This window comes from Caretta caretta, chromosome 3 (genome assembly GCF_965140235.1).
Source record: "Caretta caretta isolate rCarCar2 chromosome 3, rCarCar1.hap1, whole genome shotgun sequence".
Lineage (NCBI taxonomy): Eukaryota > Metazoa > Chordata > Testudines > Cheloniidae > Caretta > Caretta caretta.
Genome location: NC_134208.1, coordinates 61,513,081 through 61,533,722, shown reverse-complemented (window position 1 = coordinate 61,533,722; position 20,642 = coordinate 61,513,081). Strand labels below are relative to the sequence as shown.

General features: G+C 50.4%; 1 long non-coding RNA gene across 3 annotated transcripts in view; it reads right to left on the bottom strand.

Moving 5' to 3' along the window:
- LOC125634751 (uncharacterized) overlaps positions 1-16,747 on the bottom strand; it is a 52,398-nt gene extending 35,651 nt beyond the window's left edge. The window contains exon 1 of one of the 3 annotated variants that reach the window (XR_012667429.1): positions 16,511-16,747. This is a non-coding gene — a long non-coding RNA (uncharacterized LOC125634751). Of the gene's footprint in view, positions 1-7,543; positions 7,722-16,510 lie in introns of those variants that run through there. The other 2 variants (XR_012667430.1, XR_007356043.2) reach the window with 2 other exon arrangements.
- Positions 16,748-20,642: the final 3,895 nt, after the last annotated feature.

The following is a 20,642-nucleotide window of genomic DNA, read 5'->3' as shown; positions in this document are numbered from 1 at the left end:
GGAGCTAAGCTGTTCTCAGTGATGGCAGATGACAGAACAAGAAGCAATGGTCTCAAGTTGCAGTGAGGTAGGTCTAGGATGGATATTAGGAAAAGCTATTTCACTAGGAGGGTGGTGAAGCACTGGAACTGGTTAGCTAGGGATGTAGTGGAATCTCCATCCTTCACGGTTTTAAAGGCCCAGCTTGACAAATCCTTGGTTGGGATGATTTAGTTGGTGTTGGTCCTGCTGTGAGCAGGGGGTTGGATTAGATAACCTCCTGAGGTCTCTTCCAACCCTAATTTTCTATGATTCTATCTATGCCCGTGGGTGAACACTTCTCACAAAGTGATCACTCTATGTCTGAGCTACTAGTCATCCTCCAAGGAAAACTAACACTTTCAAACGATGAGCCTGGGAGCTTAAATTCATAACTTTGCTAGACATTAAAAATCATGGTCTTAATATGGACACTGGATTTATGGCTTGTTACAACAATCTGTAACCCACTAAGCCCCCTTTTTGTCCTATGACTAGAAGGAGTATTAATGAGCCACTTCACTTTGAATGGTCCCTTAGTTCATCATAAGTAGTTATTCTATCTGCTTGATCTTGTGTTTAGCTGCGACATTCTTAATACCTTCCCCAGACCTGAAGAAGAGCTCTGTGCAGCTCGAAAGCTTGTCTCTCTCACCAACAGAAGTTGATCCAATAAACGATATTACCTCACCCACCTTGTCTCTCGAATACAGATGAAGGAAATAAAAATAAATTAACAGTGAAGATATCTGACACTGAGCGGTGCTTTTACAAACCCTCCTCATCCACCGCCACCAATCAGTCACCCACTTGCAACCATGGCAATACTCATGCATAGAGCCGAATAAGTGAGGTGAGCAAGAATGTCAGAAAACATTGTGCAGAAGAATGTGTTAATCCCTTCCTAAAACTTTACAGGACCATTAAAAAAATTACTTTAACAGTGCTTAAATGCTCCCCATAAAGCACCCTGAAGCAGAGTGTTAATGTATATATTTTAAAAAGCCATTAAAGTGGCTTAAAAGTATCCAAGCACAAAACCACAGCCAAAGGTGGTGAGTTCTTGACACCCAATTGGCTGCTTTCAGTTAGTACATTAATGTTGGCTGCAGGGGACTGAAACCCACCCAGCTATGTCACAACACAAATATGTGAAAAGCGCAATAGAGCATTGACCAGCTGTACCATTGTGTCACAATAGTGTCCCTCGGCACAGTCCCAAGTCACTTCTGGCTCCATACTGATCAACAAATAGCATCACAAATTTCCTGTGCCCATCAGGAACTAGGAACAGTGTGCACAGGGGTGGGTTGTGGCTACCTGTACAGGCTTTGAAAACCAGCTCTGTCATCTACCTGCTTGCTCTGCAAGTATTCCCCTTTAAACTTCCCATATGTTGTGCAAAGTACAACATGCCATGATAACGTGAACCGTGTTAGCTACACTGGTGTCTGGACAGGTCTGCAGGCATCACCAATGATCTTTCAGACACCCAAAGGTGCACTACACCACCATTCTGCAGCTACCCAGTCCCTTTTTGGTTCACATATTCACTGACCCCATCAGTGGGAAAAAATTGGGGATGTGTGTTCTGTCAATGGACCCTCCACAGCTCAGAAACCCCACCTCTGAAATCCCACAATAATGTCAGGTGTGAGGCTGGCTGACCAGGTGCCAACTCATGCCAAGGCCCAGGGTCTCACAGAACACTGACACTGACAAATGCATGGATGGAGACCAGTCTGGCTTATCTGTGAGTTAGTATAGTTAAATAGTTATTAGTGTAATAAGAATATGTTTGGTGTTTAGACTTTATGGAATGCTTATAGGATGCTGCATATGTTAATTCTACTTATAATATTTGCATCCCATGCAATACAGTAATACTTACTTGTTTGAGCTATAACTGTAAAATGCTTGTTCTGAAGCTATGTAACTCAAAAAGGAAAAATAAAGCTTCCCCTAATGCACAGTGCTGGATTCCTACAGAAGGAGTTATCTCCTGCCCATCAGACAGGACTGTTAAATCCAAATGGGTCATTGTGGAACAAAGACTTTCTTGATTGCTCTCTCCATCCAGCCAAAAAAAAGAGGTTACATGCTGAAGCACTTATCCCATCAGCTTGGACTCTAGGGAGATGGGGATAAAAATCCCTGACCAGAAGGAATTGGGGTCTCTCCATACTGTCTGGAGTCTGAGTGGCAACGATTCCTAAACTTAAGCAAGAGATTTCAAGCTACTTGGCTTGCGTTAGCCACAAAGGACATAAAGCTTGGTTATTGTAGAAGCTTCTATCACCTTTTGAATTTAAGATTGTATCTCAATTGTGCATGTATGCTTACCTGCTTTAACCTTGTAAATAACTCATTTTCCCCCAGTTAATAAAACATTTGTTTGTTACAGGATTGACTGCAAGTGTTGTCTTTGGTGTGAGATCTAAGGTGCAAACCTACCTGTGATAAATGAGTGGTCCTTTGGGACTGGGAGTAACCTGAATATTTTGCCATCTTAGATGGTCACTTTACACCAATCACAGAGTCAAGCTTGCCTGCGTAGACAGATAGATCAGAATGCCCAAAGGGACTGTCTGTGACTCCATGGTAAGACTGTACAGCGCTGAAGAGTTTATACTTGTTCCTTGGTTGGTGAAATCTAAGTATAGAACTCACAGCCAGTTTGGGGTTTGTGCCCTGCTTCTTAACAGTCTGCCTTGCAGTTGGTATTCTTGCTCATGAGCCACTCCAGACACCGTGACATCACGGAGTTGTGTAATGGCAGCCACCTTTGGGAATATTACAATTCTGGCAAATATGTACAACCACCACCCTGACAGTTGACTTCCCAGCCCTGGACTGATTTGCAACTGACCAGTAAATGTCAGGTGTTGCCAAATTCCAAAGGGCAATAGCCACCCACTTCTGCATTGCAATGGGTTTCCAAAAACAAGTGGTCTAGCAATGGAAGGTTGGCACAAGCTGCTCACACAACTCCTTGAAGGTCTGCTGCCTCATTCAGAAGTTCTGCAGTCACTAGTCATCATCTCAGGTTTCTAAAATGATATGGTCCCACCATACCATATTGGTTCTCCGGGACTGGAAGCAGTGATCCACCCATAGGCATATAATTGTAATCCCGGTATTCAACACATTTATTCCATGGGACCCAATGGATTTTCATTTGCAGTCTGAGTCAGCCTTCTTAGGTGTCTCAAGTTATTGTGAACCCATTCCGTCCAGTATGCAGTACTGGACTGCACAGACATTTGTCCTGTGAGCAGTAGCAGGAACAGACCTCCATCACCATGGACTTGCTCCATATCTTCAGTGCAGTTTGGCAGGAGAGATGGCAACGAGCTGCCGTCGCCAAGTGTGTGACGGAAGTGTGCAGTACCAGCAATATGCAGCAAGGCGTTTCCTAGCATGTTTCCTGTGACGGAAAGGACTCCAGGATCTGTCCCAGAAATGGTTGTGCTACTGTTGCATACTGAAGAGGGGCAATGTGGACATAGGTACATACCTGTGCACAGTGAATACCCATGCCCAACACAGCATGTGTGGACACTCAGTGGGGTATGTGAACTAGCAGTACGGGGACAAGTGTAACACTGACAGACACCGGTCGTCCGCGGGCAGGATCGAACCTGGGACCTTTGGAGTTAAATGCATGAGAGGCTCTACTGCATGAGCTAAAAGCCACATGCCTCTTAGAGGTTAATGAGTCTGCTACAGCGTTCGCTAAGTGGTCTTGGTGCCTCTAGCAGGGGACGAGCGCCACACCCAGGAGACATGTGGGTTACACAAGCACCCAGCAAGCAAGGGTAGCTGTAGCTGAAGTCATGGCACTCAGACATCGAAACTGGTTGCTGGGGAGATGATTTTAATATCACACATAGAAGGAAAAACAAACAGGTAGGGAATAAGCAGGAGCAAATGAAACTGATCATCATTCAAATGTTCCTTCAATGAAAACAAGGGAAGAAAAACAGAACACACAGCGCGTTCAGGAATGTTTCTAAATGTAAATACAAGAACCTATGGTATTACAACAATGTTACTTAAACAAAAATACAGTAAGTGTAAATTTAAAGGTTCCGACAGTCATTCACTCATCCACATTGCGTTTAAATAATTAGATATACTGAACATTTAATAGCATAGCTAGTAATCAAATGTATACATACCTATATGAGATACGGATGTTAACGCCACTATGAAAATGTTAACATTTACGTTCTCTATCTTGTGTCTAAATATGTAACCTTAACATCACATGAATATATATTTTGGCTTTTAATGCCCAGCATCTACCCTGCCATTTTTTTTAAAAGGAAACCTTGAGGGCAGGGGGAGATAGATACACATTAGTATTTAAATGCTCCCAAACAGGCTTTGAAGATGACACCTCATGCCACACCCTGCTTTCCTTACTCATAAATAAGGCTACAATTTAGTCATGGAGGTCATGGAAGTCACTGAATCCGTGACTTCCATGACTTCAGCCTACAGTGGTGGGGAGCTGCAGGGTCCCCCCCGCACCTGTGGGAGCAGGAAGCTGCAGTGTATCCCTGCTGCCTCTGGCGGCCCCCCGAGCTCCAAGCCGCTGCAGGTGGTGGGGGAACTCCGCAGAACCTGGCCCCCACAGGGGAACGCCCCATGCAGAGGCGAAAGTAAGCCGGTACGCCCTGGTACGGTGTACCGGTAAGAGCGGGTGCGCTGTACCAGGAGCGACTTTCAGAGAGGGCAATTTAAAGCCCTGGGGTAGCGGCGGTGGGGCTCTGGCGGGGATTTAAAGGGCCCCAGAGCTCCAGCTGCTGCTACCCCTCCCCCGGGGCCCTTTAAATCCCGGCCTGAGCCCTGCTGCTGACGCCCTGGGGTAGCGGCGGTGAGGCTCTGGAGGGGATTTAAAGGGCCCCAGGGCAGTAGCAGTGGGTGGAGCCCCAAGCCCTTTAAATCCCCGCCTGAGCCCTGCTGCCGAGCCCTGGGGTAGGGTGGGGGAGGGCTCCAGCGGGGATTTAAAGAGCCCCAGAGCTCCAGCCACCCCTACTGCCCTGGCCCTTTAAATCCCCGCTGGAGCCCTGCTCCCAAAGCCCTGGGGTAGCGGCAGTGGGGGTCTGGCGGGCATTTAAAGGGCCGGGGCAGTAGCAGCAGCTGGAGCCCCGGGGCCCTTTAAATCCCCGGTGGAGCCCAGCCACCGCTACCCCAGGGCTCGGGCAGCAGGGCTCAGGTGGGGATTTAAAGGGCTCGGGGCTCCGGCAGCTGCTACCACTGCGGAGCCCCAGGCCCTTTAAAGCTCTGCCGGAGCCCAGAGCCCCGGGGTAGCGATGGCAGCCGGGAGCCCCCAGGGCTCCTCAGTGATTTAAAGGGCCTGGGGCTCCGCTGCAGTAGCGGCAGCTGGAGCCCTGGGCTCTTTAAATCGCCCCTGACCCCTGGGGCTCCCAGCTGCCTCTGCAGCTGGTAGCTCGGGGGTGATTTAAAGGGCCCCAGGCTCCCAGCTGCCACTACCGCAGCTGGAGCCCTGGCCCTTTAAATCAAGATTTAAAGGGCCCAGGGATTTAAGGCCCTGCCTCTTCCACTTGAGGCCACGCCTCATCCAGTTGAGGCCACGCCCCTTGCTCAGGACTCCAGCATACCGGTAAATCCTCTAACTTACATTCACCCCTGGCCCCATGCTCCCAGCCCCCAAAAGTGGTGCGGCAGCCCCTGAGCTTCTGGCTGTGGCAGGCACTCCTAGAGCTGTGGGTACGGAGGGGAGGAGTTCCAACACCCAACCCATGGTAGGGGCCCCCGCAGCTCCTAGCCCCTGCGCAGCTGCCCCACTGCAGGTGGTGTGGGCACCCACAGATCCCCATTTTGTCACAGATATTTTTAGTAAAAATCAGGGACAAGTCACGGCTTCCATGAAGTTTTCTTTATTGCCCCTGACCTGTCTGTGACTTTTACTAAAAAAAAAAAAAATCCATGACAAAAATCGTAGCCTTACTCATAAACCCTACTGAAATCAAATGAGACTACTTGTGTTGTGATGAGAGGAGTTTGAAGAATAAACAAGGAAATTGTAATGTTTGTTTAAGGAAATAAGATGAACAAACTGTGGGACCATTTCCTATCTGAGGGAATAGTTGGGAAAAATGGACTGAAATAAAACACAATGGCAAACCTCGGCTGGAGAGTGTTAAGCAAGTTGCAATGGCATTTGACGAGCGGGTAAACATAATCAGGAGAATGACAAAAGGGAGAATAAAGAGTGCAGAAGAAAGGAACTAGGAACTACTCTGCAGCTGTGCTTGCCAGTATGTTTGACCTCCAGAACAGGCACATTTAATGAGAAAGGCACAAAACCTTTGAAGAAAGTCTGGGAAAACAGCAAAGAGAAACTGAGCATTCAAAACCACTTCTAAGGGAAATATTCCAATTGTTTCCAGAGTGGCATAACCTGTTAAAAGAAACTCCCAACCATGAAACAGTCAGGAATGAGACTTCTGCCAGCTACTTGTGGAAATGGCAGCATGAGGCATTCTGAGAAGTGGAGTTTTGCAGGCGACTGTGATGCAAAACTGGGGTGAAGATTAGATGGGCCTGATGGAAAAAAAGTCATTTTTATTTTGAGAGATGGAAAGACGATAAAATGTTGCTTCTGTATTATATCCTTGGAAAGAAGAAGTGGCTAACCAAAACAGATGAGCTTGTACAGATAAAGAAAAGTGATCTAAATATTTTAAATCAAAATTACTCTTTTTATCAATACAAGGGACTCAAAGCTAAGGAATCCTATTTCCTAAAAAATAAATGTCCAGACACCGATTTCAGTAATCATTCCCGATTGTTGTTTAAATAACATTAACGGTGTTCCAATGGGCCTGATTCAAAGCCCCCAAAGTCAATGGTAAACTTTCCATTGATCTCCAAGGGCTTCACCTGTGCCCCTATGCCCTAGATTTTTGAAATAATAAATTATCCAAGTTATAGACATGTAACTTTAGCGCCCTCACAGCCAAGATGGAGTCTGCTCTGCAAGCAGCTCTGGCCAAGAGACAGTGCACGCAGGAACGCAGCAGGAAAAATTCCCTCCACCCCAGGGGCACCTGTTCCAAACCGCCCCCCACCCCCCCGCAGAGTGAACACGCACCCCCACAGGAAAAGTACAATGGATATAGCAAAGGGAGATATTTATTTACAGAGGGATGAGAGGAGAAAAACAACAAGGGGAAATGTAGGGGGAGCAGTAGAACAGGGTTCCATCCAAACCAAGGCCCCACGGGCCCAGTGGTAGCACAGTCTGAAAGGGCAGACACTGAGGAATGTGTCTGCGCACAGAGTTCAGGAGGCCTGAGCAAAGTTCCAGTCCAGTCCTGAGTCTTGGGTGCTCCCGGTCGGCTTCGGCGGCAGTGAACTTTCCCCAAAAGCCCCTCCGGTGCCCTCTTCTGCTGCTCTCTGCAAAGCCACACAGAGCGACAACCTCCCCACTTAACTAACTAGCAGCCCCCCTCCTTATTCCCAGTGTAGAGTCCCAAGCCCCAGTACTCACAGCCCCATGCAGCTTTGGGCAGCAGTGATACTGGATCCTGTCCTTCTTGGGCAATTCCTCCCTGGTACCGTACTCCTCCTGGCTGTCGTCCTGGGGTGTTCCCGATCAGCCTCCCTGTCCTTCCCAGGCTTCAGGCAGGTTCTCTCCCCTTCACTTTGTCCAGGGCCTGCCTGCTGCCGCCCTTCTCTCCTGGGGCTCCAGAGCCACACCCCCAAGTTTCCCTCCTTTCTCTCACTGCTCCCCCTCCCCAATAGGAAAAATATTTAAAGGGGCCATGCTCTCTAAACCCCAAGGGGTTACAGACACATGAAACCTAAAGCAATGTGATGTGTTCTAAATGAGTTTTACTTTAGTGATAATACTTTTCTAGCAATCTGAGTAAAGTGCATTCCAACTATTTTAATTGATGGATAGGAATAAACTGCCAAGATACAACTGGGAAAGAGGTGAATTGTCAGCAATGCCGAATTGAGATTAGTTAAGCTCAAGGACTTAATTTTAGATATGTTTGTAACTGAACATGAGTCATATAATCACATCAACCAGTCAAGAGGCAAGAGACTTTCTAACTATAATTATCCAGACCGTCCACTGTAAGACAATGAAAGTCAAGAACAATGTCAATATTGTAACGTCAGATCATACCAATATTTAACAGATTGTAGACCATGTATTTTAGTAGTAAAAAATAAACAGACAATATGGACTTTGCTAATATTGTAGCAAGTAAAGTTACCCTCCCATACCCCATTAAAATAATCTTCCATATCAAACCCAAGTTTCTTACTTTAGAACATACATTTTCAGGACAGTTTGTGGTAATGGCTATGCAGCTAGTTCCCTTTATGGTCAAACGATGCCTCATGAAGATCTCACTCAGTTCTAAACATTTATCACAAAATATATAGCTATAATTTAATACTGTGCAGTTAAATCTGAATTTTTAAATATCTTAATTGGAAGGATTTTTATAATGGGAGCATTCGTGTATTTCTGATTAAAAATGGAATCCAGTCGCATCATACAACTATTGCTTAAATATTTGAGAGAGATTTAAGAGACAGCAGTGTGTGTGTGCGCACACAAATGCTCACACATCCCCATGGTGGTATTCAGAGATCCATAAAGGTAGGAGGCTTGAACATTCTAAGCAATGGTACAACAACAGGGGTAGAGTACAATCCCACTTAGAAAGTACATCAGCTAATAGGTATCAATTCCTTTACCTCCCAAGTTTCTACCAAGATCTAGTCAATCAAAAATGTCATAGTATTGATGTGACTTTATAAAATTGAAGTTTTTGGTCTGTTGACATATTATTTAGTAATCCAACTAGCTAGTGCTGAATTCATTTAGATGGAATACATGGGCCAAAGGTCTTAACATAATGCAATCACGGTCCTGCAGTAAACAATTTTAAACAAGGTTGGGGTTTAGTTTACAGAGACCTTAACCTACTTAGTACCAACTGTGACAGGGTCGGGCCAGATGGCTACAGGAGAGTGATTTTTTTTTTTTTTTGAAGCAGAAAAGAATTTTATTTGTGTAACACTTACAAAGAAATCACCAAAAAGGATCAAGCAAAACTATGCAACAAAACAAAAGCAAACACAAGGTATAACACAGTAGCCTTCAGGAGGGAGAAGTGTTCAGGCTAGCCTGGGCCCATATGTTGGCTTCCTCGACACTCATGGTCTTCCACCCCCTCGAGTTACTTAGTGCCACGCCCAGTGTCACCGATTATTCCTCTCCTGAGAGTGCTCGACAAGATGGCATGGCTGCGGGGTGGGCGGTTTCGGGGTGGGGGAGACGTACACTCACGTGTGATAGGACCCCTCCTAGGTGACAGTGATGATGGTATCCACAGCGGCAACGGCTGGGGCTGGGGCCTCTTGCTCTTCCCCTCAATCAAAGGGTCAGACGGAGGGAACCGGACGGGGTCACCGAGCAGAGAACCCCAGACAGCACCCACTGCTCCTCGAAGGTGTCAAGGGAGTCGGTGGACGCCGCCAAGAGGAACTCTGCCCGGATATGTGAATGCACTGAAGATCAGAAAATGGCCCTACAGTCGCAGGACGCTTCATTGGCCAGCCTCCCCTCTCTGGTTTTATAAATGGCTGTTTTAGCTAGGGCTAGGAGGAGGTTAACCAGGAGATCCTGCGACTTTGTGGGGCCACGGATGGGGACTGTGTAAATAAAAAGGTGAGGGGAAAAGTGTATCCAAAAGGATAATAAAATATTCGTGAGGAGTCGGAAAAGGGGCTGCAGCCTGGCACACTCTAAATATACGTGTGCCAGGGTTTCCCTCATGTTGCAAAAAGGGCAAGTATCCGGGATGGGGGTAAACCATGTCAAAAACATGCCCGTGCTCACAGCTCCATGAAGGAGCCGCCAACTAATGTCCCCGATGGGCCTTGGGACCAAAGTGGAATACAGGCTGGCCACCAGCGCTGCTCACCCTCCAAAGGTGGCAGCAGGTCCCGCCACTTTGTATCGGGGCAGGACACCAGGGTGTGGGCGTGAAGGGTGTGAAGTGTGAGTGTATATAGATGTTTCCTTGGCGCTGTTTGGAAGCTGACCGTCTGCAGTTCGTGCAGCCGGCTCACAGTGAAAGGGTGAGGGGTTTGTTGGGATCTACGGGGTAGGGGCCCAATTGAAAGGTCTGGCGGGCCTGGGGTAGAGGGTGGGCGGGGTGCGCCCTCGCGCAGGGCTCGGTTGAGATAAGCCCGAGCAGCGGGCGTCAAGGCAGCCTTCACCTCCTGAAGTACGTGCCGGGGTGTACGAGGTCTGGAGAGCCCCATGCGCTGGGCGAGCGTCAGGGGATCCAGCCAGTCTCCCCGGTCGTAGTCCAGGAGGTCTCCGACTCTCGTGACTTCCGCCAGGACCAAATTCTGGTGCACCGAGCGGGACTCCGCCACCTGCACACGGAGCTGGGGGTTGTGTAGCAGGGGCTCCATGAGGAGATTTGCCCCCTTGGTGGCCGCCACGGACCTGGTCGTTGAAAACAGTTTCTCGGTCTGGAGGAGGTCCTGGTAGAAGACTGGCAGCCCGGAGAGGTCTCGCGGAAAACGTCTCGGATGGAGATAAAAGAGCTGCCAGTCGTATCGGAGCCCTTGGAAACAGCACAGGAAGGCGTGCACCAGTATGCTCCACGTCAAACTACCTGCACTATAAAGGAGCCTCTGCAGGGCCTGGAGGTGGAAGACACAGACCTGAGTGTGCAGACACTTCAGGCCCTGCCCTCCTTCCTTCAGGAATAGATGAAGAACCCCAACAGGGGCCCAGTGCATTCCTGACCAAAAGAACTCTAGAATTGATGTCAGGAGGTTGGTCAGGAAAACCGGGGCCAGGACCAGGGTGTTGAGCCGATACCAGAGCGTGGACAGGACTAGTTGGTTAAGCACCAGTGCTCTCCCTCGGAGGGAGAGACATTGGAGTAGCCTCATCCATTTCCGGAGCTGCTCTATCACCCCGCCCTCTAAATTTTGCCAGTTCTCCGGCGGGGAAGGGCGCGTGGCAGAAACGTAAACACCTAGCTAGAGCAGTGGACCTGCACTCCACCGGATGGTCTGAAGCGCGGGTGGGAGGGAGCTCACCTGCCGCCAGTCCCCCACTGCCAAGCCAGAGCTCTTGACCCAGTTGACTCGGGCAGAGGAGGCTGCTGAATAGATGGCCTGGCAAGCCTCCACCCGTGCCAAGTCGCCCGGGTCCTGGACCACGAGGAGCACGTCATCGGCGTACGCCGACAGGACCAGCTGCAGCTCTGGCTCCCGCAGGACCAACCCTGTCAACCTCCTGCAGAGGAGACAGAGGAAGGGCTTGATTGCCAGAGCGTACAGATGGCCCGAGAGGGGGCACCCCTGCCGCACTCCTCGCCCGAAGCTGACCGGCGAGGTCAGGGTCCAGTTGAGCCTAACCAAACACTCTGCGGAGGCGTACAGCACCCAGAGAAAACTCACAAACTGAGGTCTGAGTCCAAACGCCTACAGAGTGCTCAGGAAGTACTCATGGTCTGCTCTATCGAACGCCTTCTCCTGATCGAGAGACAGGAGGGCAAACGACAGACCGTCTCTACGCCCGAGTTCCAAAAGGTCTCGGACTAGAAATAGGTTGTCAAAAATGCTGCGACCCGGGACTGTATAGGTCTGGTCTGGGTGGATCACGTCCGCCATCACGGACCCTAGCCACAGCGAGATTGCTTTTGCTACGATTTTGTAGTCCGTGCTAAGGAGTGAGACGGGACGCAAGTTTTGTAAATCGCGGAGGTCCCCCTTCTTCGGCAACAAGGCGAGCACTGCCCGCCTGTACGAAAGAGGGAGGATCCCGCCCTGCAAAGACTCAGCCCAGACAGTGGCTAGGTCTGGGCCAAGGATGTCCCAGAACGCGCGGTAGAACTCCACGGTCAGCCCGTCCATGCCCGGAGATTTATTGGTGGGCATGCGACAGAGGGCTTCCGAGAACTTGGCCAGGGTGAGAGGCAGCTCTAGCCGGTCTCAGTCACCCACGCTGACCTTGGGGAGTTCCTCCCAGAGCACCCTGCAAGCGCCAGGATCGGTTGGATCCGGGGAGAAAAGGCTTGTGTATAAGTCACGGGCTCTCCCATACATCTCCATTGGATCCATGAGGGGGGCGCCGTCTTCTGCTAGAAGGCAGGTGACGTGTTTCTTGGCCCACCTCGTTTTCTCCAGAGCATAGAAGGAACAGGAGCCGCGATCCATCTCCCGAAGGAGGCGGATGCGGGATAGAACAAAGGCACCTCGGGCCCGATGGTCCTCGAGGGCCCGGAGCTCCTCCCACTTCTCCCAGCACGCTCCGCAGAGGAACGGGTCCTCGGGGCTGGCGGCCAGATGCCTCTCCATCTCTAAGACCTCCCGTTCCAACTGCTCTATCGCTGCATTTCTCCGTCGGCTGGTGCCCCGGGTGTAGTCACGGCAGAAGAGCTTGGCGCGCACCTTCCCTAGATCCCACCATCGCCACGCTGAGGGAAAGGCACGCCGCTGCTCTCGCCAGGCCAGCCAAAACTCCCGGAAGGACGTCACAAAGCCCTCATCCTCCAAAAGCCTGTTGTTAAAGTGCCAATAAGCCGGCTCCGGCCTCTCTGCACGGAGGGAGGCTGTTATGGTGGCTAGATGATGGTCGGAAAATGGGGCCGGCCGAATGTTGGAGGAGTGGGCTTGTGAAAGATGGAAAAGGGATAAATAAATATGGTCCAAACGAGAGTGGTGTGACCGATGGGCCTCCACCCGAACAAAGGTGAACGTGGAAGCATCATCTGGTGGTGGTCATGCCAGACGTCTACTAGGGAGTGATATTCAACTATTTCTCGGAGATTGTTCGCAGCGGCCGGGCTCAGCTCGGCCCCTGAGCGGTCCCGTTCCTCGAGCGTGGTGTTAAAGTCCCCTCCCACGACTGGGCACTCGTGAGAATCTAGGGTGCCAAGGAAGTTGGATACCCGCTGATAGAATTGCAACTGCTTCGGGCTCGTTTTCGGGGCATAGATGTTAACGAGGTTGACCACGAGCCCCTCCATACGGACTCGGAGATGCAGCAGATGGCCCGGCACGGCCTCAGTGACCCCTAGCACCTCGGGCCGTAGGTTGGGGAAGAACAGGGTCGCCACTCCAGCTTGCCACATCGTGAAGTGGCTAAGGTAGATCCCGTCCCCCCACTCCAGCCGCCAGCTGTCCTCGGCGGTCGGATCCGTATGGGTCTCCTGCAGGAAAACTACAGAGTACCCCCCTTCCCGAAGGTAAGAGAGTACCTGGGACCTGCGGAGAGCCATCCTACAGCCCCTGGTGTTCAAGATTGCAATAATGAGGGGCGTCATGCAGAGGGCTGGGGTGGTGGGGGTTCCTTATTGGTGGGGGGGTTCGCAGCCCCAGACGGGTCGTGCAACAATCTGTGACCCATGCCATAAGTGAGTAAATCATTACGGAAGCTGCGGGCCCACCCGTAGGCCGCAGCACCGTGCCTTCCTTGCCCTCTACCCTCCTTTATAAGGGCCCTTGTGGCCTGGAGGAGTTGATCAAAGTCCCCCCATAGCTGGAGAGCCAGCTGTACCGTTGCGGGCACCACGGATGTTTTCTAAAAACTTCCGCAATGCATATTGCAGCTCATGGGGGGGTGGGGTTGCGACTTCCGGGTTGTTCCCTGGTGAGGCTCTTGATGCAGCCTCGTGGTCCGCTAAGGCGGGCAGGCAGGGTGCGGACCACCGACGGGGCATCTGACAGGCTAAAGTTATTAGGTCCATCTCACACCTTGGGATAGAAGGGGATGGCGGAGGGAAAATTGCAGCTCCTAATGGGTCATGGCAGGAAAATGTGAAGGTTTGCTCCCTGGGGGGTAATCCGCAAAAAACGGGAAAGAAATAACCCCAGGGGTGGCAGTAGCATCGCAGGAGGAGGTGGATTGGGCAGGGACAAGGGTGGGGGCGGGGGCAGAGGCAAGGCGGTGGGCTTCGGGAGACAAGCAGCTGAAAAGTGGTGCCTGCTGAGCAGATTCGAGGGTTGAGGGGTAGGAGAGGGGGCTCCCAGTGATGCTAGACGCAGGCTCTGTGGTGGATTTGGCGGCCATGGCATCAGGTGGTGGACCACCTTCTGTAGGGTGCCCGCCCGGGAAGGCAGTTAGGGGGAGGGAGCATGAGGAAAGGGGGACCGGGGTGAGGTTGCCCAGAACGAGGCCAGCCAGCAGTAGATCATCCTCTCCCTGCGTGACCGGAGTCAAACCTAGGGCCTCAATCTCCTCATACATGGAGGAGAGGTCGTCTTCTGCTACCCCGGGGGCCTCTCCTCTGGGGCCCGCCTCGACGGTCGCTTCGGAGTTCGCAGGGGGTTCGGGTGATATCCGGGTAGAAGGGGCTTTTCCCTGGGTCTCGGAGGGGAGGGTCTCCGTGGAGGGGAGATTCTACCTTCCAATGCCATTCTATCTTCCCCTCCCGACACCGGCGGATGGATCTGACTCGTGGGCATAGTGGAAAGCTCAGTATCAGTGCCTCCCTTCCTGGTCTTCCAGGGGGCCTCCACATCGGATGGGTGCAGCGGAGCTCAAGCCTTCCGCTTGCCTCGCTTCCCCTGGACTAGGGTCCAGCCCTCCATAGCGTCGTCTGGGGGTTGATTAGCAGGGGTCATGTCGGGGGGCAGAGGTGATGGTTCGGGGGGGGGGGGTAACGGTGAGGCAGCAAGGGGGCGGGGGGTTCTCCTTGGGGCGGGCCCTCTCCTATACCCGGTGATATCTTTGCTGCACCCTCCTCCATAGGCTCTGCTGGATTGTTGATAGCAAGGGTGGGACTCCCTTGCTCGTCTGGGCGTTGTAGGGAAGGTGTCTCTTGGGCCCGGACGGGAGCAGCGGTGGATCGAGCAGAAGGAGAGGTGGTTTCAGGTGCCGGGTGGCCAGGGGCGTCGGCAATGACGGAGCCGACGTCCTGCCTGGTCTCGGGTGCCCCTCCCCGCTGGGTCAAAGGGCAGTCTCTTCGGACATGCCCCGCTGAGCGGCAGAGATAGCACCAGGCTTCTCCCGTGGAGTAAAAGACCTGATAGCGGGCTCCCTGGTAGGGGACTAGGAAGGACCCCTCGAGCACCTCTCCGTCACGCACCGCCGCCGGCAGTAGAAGCTGCACTTGCCGGCGGAAAGAGAGGACGTGATGGAGGGTGGGGTCCTTGCAGCCCAACAGGAGAGGGCTGATGACAGAAACAAGTTTCCCCAGGGTGGAGAGAGCAGGTAACAGGGCGGCATTGGGTAGAAAGGGAGGGATGGAGGTGAGGACTAGGCGAACGCCCTGGTCCTCTAGCGGCTCCAGGGGGACAAACACTCCCCCCACCGCCAGGCCCTTCTCCACTGCCTCCTGGGCGGCAGCCTCCGATGCTAAGAAAAAGACGACCTTCCCGTACATTTTGGAGGCCGCCACGATAGCCGTGGGTCCTACCACCCTCTTTAACGCCTGCACATATGTCTCCACGTGGGGCGAGGTGGGCACCAGGAGGCAACGGATGCCGTGCTTCCTGGTCATGGTGTGGAAGGGGCCCTGACCGCTAATGATGGTAGCGGAGGCGGTGGGTGGGCGAGATGACGAGGTGGCAGGTGGGGGGGGTGCCACCGCCTGGGCATACGTCTTGGGGGCCAGGGGAGGGACACTCGCAGAGCTGGTGGAGGGAACAGCGGGGAGGGATGCCATGGTCGATGATGAGGCCACAGCGGTGGGGGCAGCCCCTGCCATGGAGGGCCTTGTGGTTTTAGCGGGGCCCTTTCCTTTCTTCACACCCTGGCCTTTCCGGCCAACTGGGGTGGGTTTCCTAGAATCTGGGGGCGGCGGTGGACGCTGTAGCGGCAGTAATTGCCCGGGAGCCTCCTGCTGCCGATGCCCCAGCGGGGGCGGTGGCAGATGTTTTGACAGCAGTGGTGGGGGGGAGGGCTGGGGGGTTGGGCAGGGGGGTAGGTGGGGGAGGGGCAACTGAGGTTGTTAGAGGGGCCTCACCCCTCTCATTCCCCGCCATTGTGAGCAGGGAGAGACGGGGAGACACCAGAGGGGGGAGGGGGAAGCAAATTAACCACTCCTCCCTGCTGGGCTGCAGGCGGGGGAGGGTGGGGGGGTTGCCAACTGGGTCGGACTGGACGGGGGCGGAAAACAGGAGTTGGGGTCTGGTAATAGGGGCAATCTGTGAGATAAACAGTCCGGGGGGGGGGGGGGGGGGGAATGGGACGTGGACCCACGCACGTTTGTCCAAAGAGTCTCGTTTGGTCGGCTATTGTGTTTGGTCCGAAACGGCAAAATTCAAAGCAAATAGCTGAATTCAAAGGCAGATGGCAAGTTGCCAGCAGGGGCGGATGGCGGAGGGGCTGTGACGGTTGCAGTAGTGTTGGGGGGGGCACCGATGGATCGGGGGGCAGCTCCGTGCCACACCCCGTGCCCCTACGAATGCAATTAAAACACAATCAAACTCCCCCCACACGAGAATACAATTCAAAAATTACTCAGTCTTACGGTCCCCTCCACGGTGGTTCGTAGCTTCCCTGGGTGATTTTTTCTGTTGGCTATCTTCTCTTCCGGCTTTGTAATGAGGCTTTCAGCAGGCCAAGAATGTTGCAGAGATAAGAAGAATCTTCCTAGCTTGGTACGGGTTTAGAAACAACAGCAAAACGGCTGGGTCTGGGGGCTTCCACTCCCCTCCTCCGGGTAGCGGGTCGGCAGTCCTCCCTCCTCCTCCGGGGGTTTCAGCTGGAACAAAAGCGGCGTCCGAGAGCAGGCGTGGGGGAGGGGGGGCTGGCAGCAAGCTGACAACCGACCAGCGCTCGAACGGCAGCTAAGAAAAACAGCAAAAAAAAAACCAAAACGAAGAAAAAGCATCTGGCCCGGTCGGGGGGGGAGGGGAACTAAGGCAGGGTCAAAAAGTAAGAAAAATCCAGGCCAGGGGGCTTTAGGAGAGAATAGAAAGTGAATAGAGTAGCAGCAAGCGAAGGAGGTCCCTTTTCCCCGGGTAAGGGAGCAGGGAAGATTCCAGAATAATCAGGAACTTTCTGGAATCAATTAAGGCAGGCTAATCAGGGCACCTGGGTTTAAAAGGAGCTCACTTCAGTTTGTGGTGCACGTGTGAGAAGCTGGGAGCAAGAGGCATTAGGAGCTGAGAGTGAGAAGGTGTACAAGCATTATCAGACACCAGGAGGAAGGTCCTATGGTGATGATAAAGAAGGTGTTGGGAGGAGGCCATGGGGAAGTAGCCCAGGGAGTTGCAGCTGTCGCACAGCTGTTCCAGGAGGCACTCTAGACAGCTGCATTCCACAGGGCCCTGGGCTGGAACTTGGAGTAGAGGGCAGGCCCGGTTTCCCCCCCCCCAAACCTCCCAATTCCTGATCAGACACAGGACAAGTTGACCTGGACTGTGGATTCATGAAAACAGCCAAACTGAGGGCTGCTGTGAATCTCTGAGGCGAGCAAATCTGCCAATAAGTGCAAGACCCACCAAGGCAGAGGAGGAACTTTGTCACACAATTTAATTTCCTTCTTTGATGGGATTACTGAGCTAACGGATGGTGGGGAAGCAGTAGATTTGATATACCTTGATTTTAGTAAGGCGTTTGACACAGTTCTGCATGCCATTTTCATAAGCAAACTAGAGAAAAATGGTATAGAAGAATTTACTATAAGGTGGGTACACAACTGATTGAAAGCCCAAAAAATAGTTATCAATGGTATTCTGACAAATTCAGAGGATGTATCTAGTGGGGTCCTGCAGGGGTTAGTCCTAGGTTTGGTACTCTTCAATATTTTCATTAGTGGACTTGGATAATGGAATAGAGAGTATGTTTATAAAATCTGCAGATGACATTACAGTTGGAGGGGTTGTAAGCACTTTAGATGACAGGTTTAAAATCCAAAATGTCCCTGACAAATTGGAGAATTGGTCTGAATTCAACAAGATGAAATTCAATAAAGACAAGTGCAAAGTATTTCATTTAGGAAGGAAAACATCAAATACACAACTACAAGCTGGGGAATAACTCTCGAGGGGGTAGTACTGCTGAAAAGGATCTGAATGTGAGTTGTCAATGTGATGCAGCTGTCTAAAAGTCTAATATGATTGCAGGGTGTGTTAACAGGACTGTTGTATGTAGGACGCAAGAGGTAATTTAGGCTCCAGCTAGGAGTACTGTGTCCACAATTTAGGAAGGATTGGACAAATTAGAAAGAGTCCAGAGGAGAGCATCAAAAATGATAAAAGGTTTAAAAAACCTGACCTATGAGGAAAGGTTGGGGCGGGGAAAGGGCATGGTTAGTCTTGAGAAAAGATGACTGAGAAGCAACCTGATAACAGTCTTCAGATATGTAAAGGTGTCATAAATATAAAGGGAAGGGTAAACACCTTTAAAATCCCTCCTGGCCAGAGGAAAAATCCTTTTACCTGTAAAAGGTTAAGAAGCTAGGATAACCTCGCTGGCACCTGACCAAAACGACCAATGAGGAGACAAGATACTTTCAAAAGCTGGGAGGAGGGAGAAAAAACAAAGGGTCTGTATCTGTCTGTGTGATGCTTTTGCTGGGGACAGAACAGGAATGGAGTCTTAGAATTTAGTAAGTAATCTAGCTAGATATGCGTTAGATTATGATTTCTTTAAATGGCTGAGAAATTAAGCTGTGCTGAATAGAATGGATATTCCTGTCTGTGTGTCTTTTTGTAAATTAAGGTTTTGCCTAGAGGGATTCTCTATGTTTTGAATCTAATTACCCTGTAAGGTATTTTACCATCCTGATTTTACAGAGGTGATTCTTTTTTACTTCTATTACAATCCTTCTTTTCAGAAACTGAATGCTTTTTCATAAATCTTAAGACCCAAGGGTTTGGGTCTGTGGTCACCTATGCAAATTGGTGAGGATTTTTACCAAACCTTCCCCAGGAAGTGGGGTGCAAGGGTTGGGATGATTTTTGGGGGGAAAGACATTTCCAAAAAACGCTTTCCTAATAAAAATAAACCCAGATAAAGTTTGGTGGTGGCAGTGGAAGTCCAAGGGCAAAGGGTAAAATAGTTTGTACCTTGGGGAATTTTTAACCTAAGATGGTAAAAGTCAGCTTAGGAGGTTTTCATGCAGGTCCCCACATCTGTACCTTAGAGTTCAGAATGGGGAAGGAACCTTGACAAAAGGGCTGTGATGAAGAGGACAGTGATCATTGTCCTCCATGTCCACTAAAGGTAGGAGAAGAAGTAATGGGCTTAATCTGCAGCAAGGGAGATTTAGATTACATATTAGGAAAAACTTTCTAAATATTAGGGTAGTTAAGCTCTAAAATAGACTTCCAAGGGCGGTCATGGAGTCCCCATCATTGGAAGCTTTTAAAAACAAGTTGGACACACACATGTGAGGGATGACCTAGGTTTACCTGGTCCTCCGGCACAGTGCAGGGGACTGGACTTAACTTTGATGTCTTGTCCAGCACCACCTTTCTAGGGTTTTATGGCAAACATACCCTTAAAGACAGAGAAAAGAAGGAAAAACAGTTAAAGGATTTGAAATGTAAGCTATTAAATACGGCTTTCATTTCAGCAATATCCCTTTTCCATTTAGTTGGAAATATGTTTTTAGAAAGAAAGATCTTTAACAGTCTTTTAGATGGTATTAAAGATGGTAATAACTGTTCTTTCTGGGGAAAGGAGACAAAGCTAGCAATGAAGGGCTGGCACTGTTATTGATACTTGTTTTGTTTTCAGACTTTAAAAACAAAAGACAAACACACAAAAAGGGAAAAGAAAAGCATAGTACAAAGTAGAAAATGCAGCTTCCATCTCTGGTGTTGACTTTCACTTGCAACCTCGCTGCTTGGGAAAAAAACAACAATAATGTTTGTTCCAGGCACAGCACACAGTCTTAATCAGCCACTCAGACCTGGAAAACTTGTACTAGCATTGGGCTGTTTAGGGCATTGACTCATAGACTCATAGATATTTAGGCCAGAAGGGACCATTATGATCATCTAGTCCGACCTCCTGCACAATGCAGGCCACAGAATTTCACCCACCACTCCTAAAAAAGACCTCACATCTATATCTGTGCTATTGAAGTCCCCAAATTGTAGTTTGAAGACCTCAAGGAGCAGAGAATCCTCCAGCAAGTGACCCGTGCCCCATGCTACAGAGGAAGGCGAAAAACCTCCAGGGCCTTCCAATCTGCCCTGGAGGAAAATTCCTTCCCGACCCCAAATATGGCGATCAGCTAAACCCTGAGCATATGGGCAAGATTCATCAGCCAGATACTACAGAAAATTCTTTTAGTTGTCTATTTCTGGTCACAAGCTTACAGTGATGTTGCAAAATATGTCATCTTGCCAATGTTGCAAAGACAGTGTGAGCCAAAAAAGTCAAACTGGGTTCTTTCCTTCTTGTGCATTAGCACCAATAATAAATGCCCTGTAGGCCACATTCTATTGTAACTTCCATCTCCGCAATCCTGTTATCTTTTGTTTATGCCTTACTAACATGTGTAACTCATTGTATTCAACTCTTTTGCACAAAACCACAGCTGTAACTGAGTGGTATTTAGTGAACTCTTCTGTTACTCCTGGGGGAATTCTCCACCAAAAAGTTAAAAATCTGCACACAATATTTTAAAATTCTG